Genomic DNA, 6,808 nt, shown 5'->3' on the forward strand with positions numbered 1-6,808 from the left:
GGAATACCAAGCCCCATAAATAAATTAATAAATTAACCAACATGAATGATTTATAATCATTAGAGAGAGATGCTCATCTCATTATTCAGGGGGTTGCTTTATTTTCCCTTTGTTTGCTTTTAGTTAACAGCTGCTCTTATCCCGAACAACCTGACTGATTTAACACTGACAGCCACTTAGGACCCAGAACAATTTCTTTTCTTTAATAAAGGTAGGTGTGGTAGTTTGGTCTAGGCCTTCCTTGGTGACCAGTTTGTAACCAAGGAAGTGCCCAGATTTACCCAGTATTCCCTACGATTTTTACGTAAGCCAGGCTATAAGAAGAAAGGAGGGAAGGCCTTCGCTCTCTTTCCTTCTGGCGGCTTGGAGGTGAGGGTTTCCTGCTGTTGAGCCTGTCGTGTTGGGGAGCGAGGCCTGGTAAGGCCTTGTCGACCTTGGGAGATGGAGGTTGCCGGCGATCGTTCCAGTGTGACTTTCTGTTGTCCCAAGGAGAGTAGTAAGATAGTTCTTTTGCTAATTTCTTTTAGTTGCTAGATATTGGGCTACTAATCAGGATATATATATATTTTATATTGGTTTTGTTCCTTTTCTCTTCCCTCTTCCCTTTCCCTTGTGAAATTGTATATATATTTCAATTGTATATAACTGTAACATAAGTGTAAATATATTTATATATATATTGCTTTAGCTCTCTCTCTCTCGTTTTGGTTTTCTTGGGTTTTTTTTCCTCTCTTCTCCCTGAGGTTTGTGGGGGGGGACTTCTTGTGGTAAGGTTTGGAGACTTGGCAGGGAGCCAGCTTCAAACCATATCAGTAGATAAAAAGTTATTTTTTCCTGGAAATGAGGTAGGATTTTATAACACGTCTCCCATGCTGAAAGTGGGATGAGAGGTCAAAACTCATTGAAACTTTAGCAAAGTAGAAACCTCCCTGAAAATATTCATTTGCTGTTTAATTTTTATAGGCCTTGTTTTATCAAAGTGCTTAAGTGTATGTTTAATTTCCTATATCACAAATTTCAGCCCCTTGCTTAGGGGTTTATTGAATCAAAAATTGATGAGATTCCTGGGAGGCTGGAGAGGAAAATCAGAGGAAAACAAGGTGCTTTCCAAGAGTGCAGTGGAGCCATGAGCCTCTGTGTTATCTCCTCTCCATGGTGCAGTGGCTGATGGTAAGAACCTGTTATTTGCACAGTGATGGCTCTGCAGAAATTAAAAATTAAATTGAAATGGCACAAAAAAGGCTCCTTCCAGCATAGAGTGCTCCCAGGAGTGAGCTGGGAGGGATCTGTCCCTCAGACCTCTCTAAACCTGGTACCCTCCATGGTTACTTCTCTTCTGGATAAAGAGAGGAATGAAATCTTTTTACTGTTGCATTTAATTTTTCCTTTCTAGAACCTCTAAAAGCCCTTTTCCATAGTTTTGGGGTTCTCCCTCTCTGCCCTGCTAAAGAGTCTCTGGTAGAACGACAGAATCCCAGGATGGTTTGGATGGGAAGGACCTTAAAATCATCCAGTCCCACCTTGTGCCATGGGCAGGGACACCTTCCACTAGCCCAGGTCACTACAACCTGGCCTTGGATGTTTCCAGGGCTGAGGCAGCCACAGCTTCTCTGGGCAACCTGTGCCAGGGCCTCCCCACCCTCTGAATAAAGAATTTTTAGGTGCTCTCAAATTATCTCTCTCAATGGCAGCTGGGATTTTATTCCCATAATCCCAAATCTGTGCTGGGCAGGTTGTAAATCCCAGCTGTACATCAGGGAAGGGTTGGATTCCTTCTGTCTCCATCTGCAGCCTCTCACTTTTATGACTCCTTTGGATCTTTGTTTCCATCACAATGAATGTCTTCATGCAGATGGATGAGTTTGACTGTGGGCAGTTTGACTGTGGGCAGGATCCAGAGAAGGGGATTTACAGGGCCTCTGGGCACTCAGGACACACGAGCACTTTGGAACATGCCTTGGATATGACGGATGGGGAATATTATCTCAATGCTAATAAATACCCAGCCACAAATTGGCTCCATTTTAATTCATTCGTCTGCTGCCTGTGGTTGGTGACTGACACTAAATCAAGGCTCAGACACATTAAACCTCTAATTACTGCTGATTTCTTCCTCTATTCTTTCTTTTCTCCAGGGCAATACACATATATGGGAATATATCCATATGGATGTGCTGCCTTTGGGCCTACTTCTGTCCCAGTCCTGTAGCACAGCTTGGTGCAAGATGGAGGAAGTGCAAAGCTGGTGTAAATCTCACCTGGCTCAGGAGCATCATTTCAACTGCTCAGGAGGTCTGTATTCCTTACTAAAATTCCTTACTAAACTCTGCAGGACTTTCCCATGGGAATGATATCGTTTGAACATACATTTGATCCCATACATGATACAATGTACTTGCTGCAGCATCTTCTGTGCAAAATGCAGCACAAACCTGTCCTCAAACCCTTTGAGAGTTACAGTTCACTTGCAGTTCCTTGTGGTCAAGACATTTGCAGCAATGGCATCTTGTTTTTTTGGCCAGAAAACAAGGAAACAAACCACTTGCACGTGGAACCTGCAAGCCTGATGTGCTCTTCCTCATTAAAGAAAAGAAAATAAAATAGTGTAGGGATAGGATGAGGGGGAATGGCCTTAAGCTGAAGGAAGGCAGGGTTAGATGGAATATTGGGAAGGAATTCTGGGCTGGGAGGGTGCTGAGGCCCTGGCACAGGTTGCCCAGAGAAGCTGTGGCTGCCCCAGCCCTGGAAGTGTCCAAGGCCAGGTTGGAGCAACCTGGGCTAGTGGAAGGTGTCCCTGCCCATGGCACAGGGTGGGACTGGATGATTTTAAGGTCCTTCCCACCCAAGCCATCCTGGGATTCTACGGTTCAATGAAAATAAACCCCATGGCTCCCAGGCAGCCTCTGGGAAAGCTCTCCGGCACCTTCTGGGAATTTTTGGGGACCAATGTTGACTTTGAAACAGCTAAAAACTTTGAATAACTCTTTACTTCACTTGCAAAAAATATTATCTTCTTGAATACCTGGTTATTAAAGATTCAGAGCTTCTCATTTGCTCTGAGACCATGAACCATTTTGCACTGAGAGAATTCCAGTGTTTGCTGAGCACAGGTGTAAAAGCCTTTGCAGGGCAGAGCAGTGGGAAGGGCTTGGCTGCAGCAAAACAATTACATATTCAAGATTCCCGCCACAATCGTGTTTATTCTGTTAAATACAGCAGCAAATTCTGTCATCAAGTTGATTTTTGCTCTTCTACCAAAAGGCTCCAGAAGCTGAACTTTGGCAAACAGGGATCAGTGGCTTCAGGGCAGTCTGGGCACAAACGAAACTTCTTTGCTCTTCAGCAATGAGTAACTTCATCTGAGCTGAAGCAAGACTGGAGGTATGGCTCTCATTATGTATTGTTTATTATTATTATTTACTATTTTTTATTCTTTTTTAGAACCAGTTTTTGGTTGGGTTCACCCTCCACACTTTGTGCTGGAGCTCAGACAAGAGGTTGTATCAAGGATATGGTTTATGATCTTTGTTATAGATCAGATTAAATTATTCAAGAGGTTCTTTCTGGCTGTGAAAACAGAGTTTGTGATTCTTAAAAATAGTGACAGTGTGCTGAAGACTTCTCCCAGGATTCCCTATGGAGATGGACTCCAGCCCAAGGAATAGTGCACTCTGTGCCAAGGAATTGGGTTAGGAGATTACTGTGGTTGGGGTTACAAATGAGGTGTATCAGGTGGGTGGAAAGACAAAAGATCTATTGGGACATTCCCATCAGCTCCTGCATTCCCCATTCTCCCCTGGGGAGGGGCTGATGGACATCCTGGAAGTGAACATAAAATACTGGAGGTGGGGCACAACAGTGTTTCCCTCCAACACCTACAGTCCTTGTTCAAAAGATGGGTTTTAACTTCGTATTTTTCTAGTTTGCAGAGTGGATTGCTGTGGTAGCATTCCATCATCCTGTGATTATTAACAGAATTAATAATGGTATTGATAAATTAATAAGGGAGGACATTTCACATTCTTCACAATTCAAACAGCTCAGGGGAGTGTGATGGTCCTGAACATGGGGATGGTGCTGGGTTGATGATCTTAGTGGTCTTTTCCAAACTTAATGATTCTATGACCTAATCCCAGGATCTGGTTCTGGTTCCCAGCAGAACTATCCCCATCTCCAGCTCAGCCTCGCATGGCACACATGGACTATCCGTATTTCTGTGTTTACTTGTTTAGAACCAAGCCTGAACTCCCCTGATAGCCCTGATTTCTGTAGGATCAAGCTCAGCTCAGAGCACCTGGTTTGTTTGTTTTTTTTTCTCCTTGCTCCTCTTTTCCAGGAAGGCTGATAAAAAGCACTCCAAAGGTCCTCAGTGGATCCAGCCTGTCAGCTCTGACTGTGCACAGGGATGAGATGCCCTCAGTGGTGTGAGGTTTGATCAGACCCATCCAAACACAGAGATAAGACAATCTTCTTCAATAATTGAAGTGGTATTAAGGTTGGGCCTCTCACTTTTAGTGCTTTTCAACTCTCTTACCAATTATTTCCTTGCTCTTTGCAGAGAAATTACACTTCTCTCAGTTTGGCATTTGTTCTGCTCTGTGCCAGGGGCTCCCAGCAGCTCCAGCACAGCCTGACCTCCCAAAGCAGCGGGAATATCATAACTTGTTTTCATGGAGACTGGAGGAAAGGAATAAATAAATGTGGCTGGGAATAGCAAGGCTTCACCTGCTGCCTCCAGGATAAACCAGGGAGAGCCACAGTCTGGTTGTGAGGTTACACAAAGAAGAGGGGACAGCCCCAGGTGTTGTCCCTGTCTCTGTGTCACCAGAGCCATGGTTGGTGCTGTGGGATTTGTGTGGCCTCATCATTCCCAAGGGATGGGGAGCAAACCCCAACCCATGTGCTGCTTCACCAGGGCTACCCCTCAAGAACCAACGTGGTGGGCTTGGAGCAACCTGGGCTAGTGGAAGGTGTCCCTGCACATGGCAGGGGGTGGAAATGAGGTGACATTTAAGGTGCCTTCTCGACAAACCATCCCATGATACAACATAAAAATTAAATGGAGCTGCTGGAGGAGTCCAGAGGCAGCCACAGAGCTGCTCCGAGGGCTGTGGTCGCTTTGCTCTGGAGCCAGGCTGGGAGAGCTGGGAGTGTTCACCGGGAGAAGAGAAGGCTGCAGGGAGACCTGAGAGCCCCTTCCAGGGCCTAAATGGGCTCCAGGAGAGCTGGAGAGGGACTTGGGACAAGGGATGAAGGGACAGGACAAGGGGGAATGGCTTCCCACTGCCCTCTGGGCAGGGTTAGATGGGATATTGGGAAGGAATTCCTGGCTGGGAGGGTGGGGAGGCCCTGGCACAGGTTGCCCAGAGAAGCTGTGGCTGCCCCAGCCCTGGAAGTGTCCAAGGCCAGGTTGGAGGGGCTTGGAGCAACCTGGGCTAGTGGAAGGTGTCCCTGCCCATGGCAGGGGTGGAACTGGATGATCCTTCGAGTCCGTTCCAACCCAAGCCATTTCATGATTCTGAGACTGCCCAAACACGGCAGGGATGGCATTTATTTGGGATGTGCTCAGAGTCACTGGGTGATGTCCCAGCATGAACCGGGAGATGTACCTTACAATACACCACTGAAAAATTCCATAAAATTCCAGAGTTTCCAGGAGAGAGTGATTTTTATGGACTAAAATTGGCAGCTGTGTGGCTACCTGTCAGGTGGGCACTGTTCTGTCTTGGAGCTGGATTTTCTAAGGTGGACAAGCTGGACCGGAACTGCTGAGGGTCTGTGTTTTCAGAAGAAGCTTCTCTGGCACTGACATGTTGTTTGAGGTGTCTCTCCAGTCAGAGGAGTTATAGGTGCTCACAGAGATGTCAAAATATTGAATGTTGAATTATTTCCTATTTAGATAAAGTTCAAAAATGTTTTCACAAACCTAAACCAAAATAATATTGTCCTGTAAGTCTGGTGCCAGCACTACAGAGCCCCAGGGCTGGTGCCCCAGGGGGTTTTGCACCACATGTACAACTGATTTAGACATCAAGGAGCACATTTGTCATAATAATTCATCATCTTTGATTCCCATAAGAGAAGGATGAGGTGTCACTTTCCTTGCACAGAGCTGGAAACATGACTTCTTGTTGCTGCTGAACGATTTTTAGGAAGAGCCCTGAAGCCCTCAGAGAATGGGCATAGGTACAAAAGGAATCCAGGAATCTGAAAATACCAGACTGAGCCTTCCAGGGGTTCACTGTTTTGAGGTAGTTTAGGTAGATCAAGGTCCCTGCTCTAAAAATCAGTCTCCTGGGTTTAATACTCCATGTGAGCAGCTGGACCTTCCCTGAGCAGTGTGTTCACCTGAAGGTTTTATTAAACAATTATCACTGGCAGCCTCTCTGTGTGTCAAGCAGGGAATTGTTCTCCAGCAGGCCCAGGGACGGATGTGTTTAACAGTCCCACATTTCCAGCTGCAAATCTAGCTTTGAGCTGCAGAGCTTTGCTCTGTTCTTCCCATTGATCCCAGTCTCAACAATCTCGGTCCAAACTGGTTTGGGGAGAGGAGGAGACAATTTCAGGACAAATGGACTTGTATCCACACCACTGAGAAGTAAGTGAGTGTATGAAAGTTTCAGTGGAGCTGTGGGGTTGTTGTGTGTGCTCCAGACACCCCCTGCAAACAGTGACCAGGTTTGGAGACACTACACTGTTCAGGAGCTCTGGGATCGAGTCCAGAGAAGGGAACGGAGCTGGGAAGGGGCTGGAGCAGCAGGAGCGGATGAGGGAGCTGGGGGGGCTCAGCCTGGAGAAAAGGAGGCTC

General features: G+C 46.2%; 1 long non-coding RNA gene across 1 annotated transcript; it reads left to right on the forward strand.

Annotated features, from left to right (window-relative positions):
• The first annotated feature begins 2,030 nt into the window (after window positions 1–2,030).
• Window positions 2,031–5,060, forward strand: LOC108497308. Its single transcript, XR_001874753.1, has 3 exons — window positions 2,031–2,292; window positions 3,262–3,381; window positions 4,337–5,060. It is a non-coding gene; the product is annotated as an uncharacterized LOC108497308 (long non-coding RNA).
• Window positions 5,061–6,808: the final 1,748 nt, after the last annotated feature.

The sequence above is a fragment of the Lepidothrix coronata genome, unplaced genomic scaffold (genome assembly GCF_001604755.1).
Source record: "Lepidothrix coronata isolate B3197 unplaced genomic scaffold, Lepidothrix_coronata-1.0 Scaffold2, whole genome shotgun sequence".
NCBI classification, from domain to species: Eukaryota; Metazoa; Chordata; class Aves; order Passeriformes; family Pipridae; genus Lepidothrix; species Lepidothrix coronata.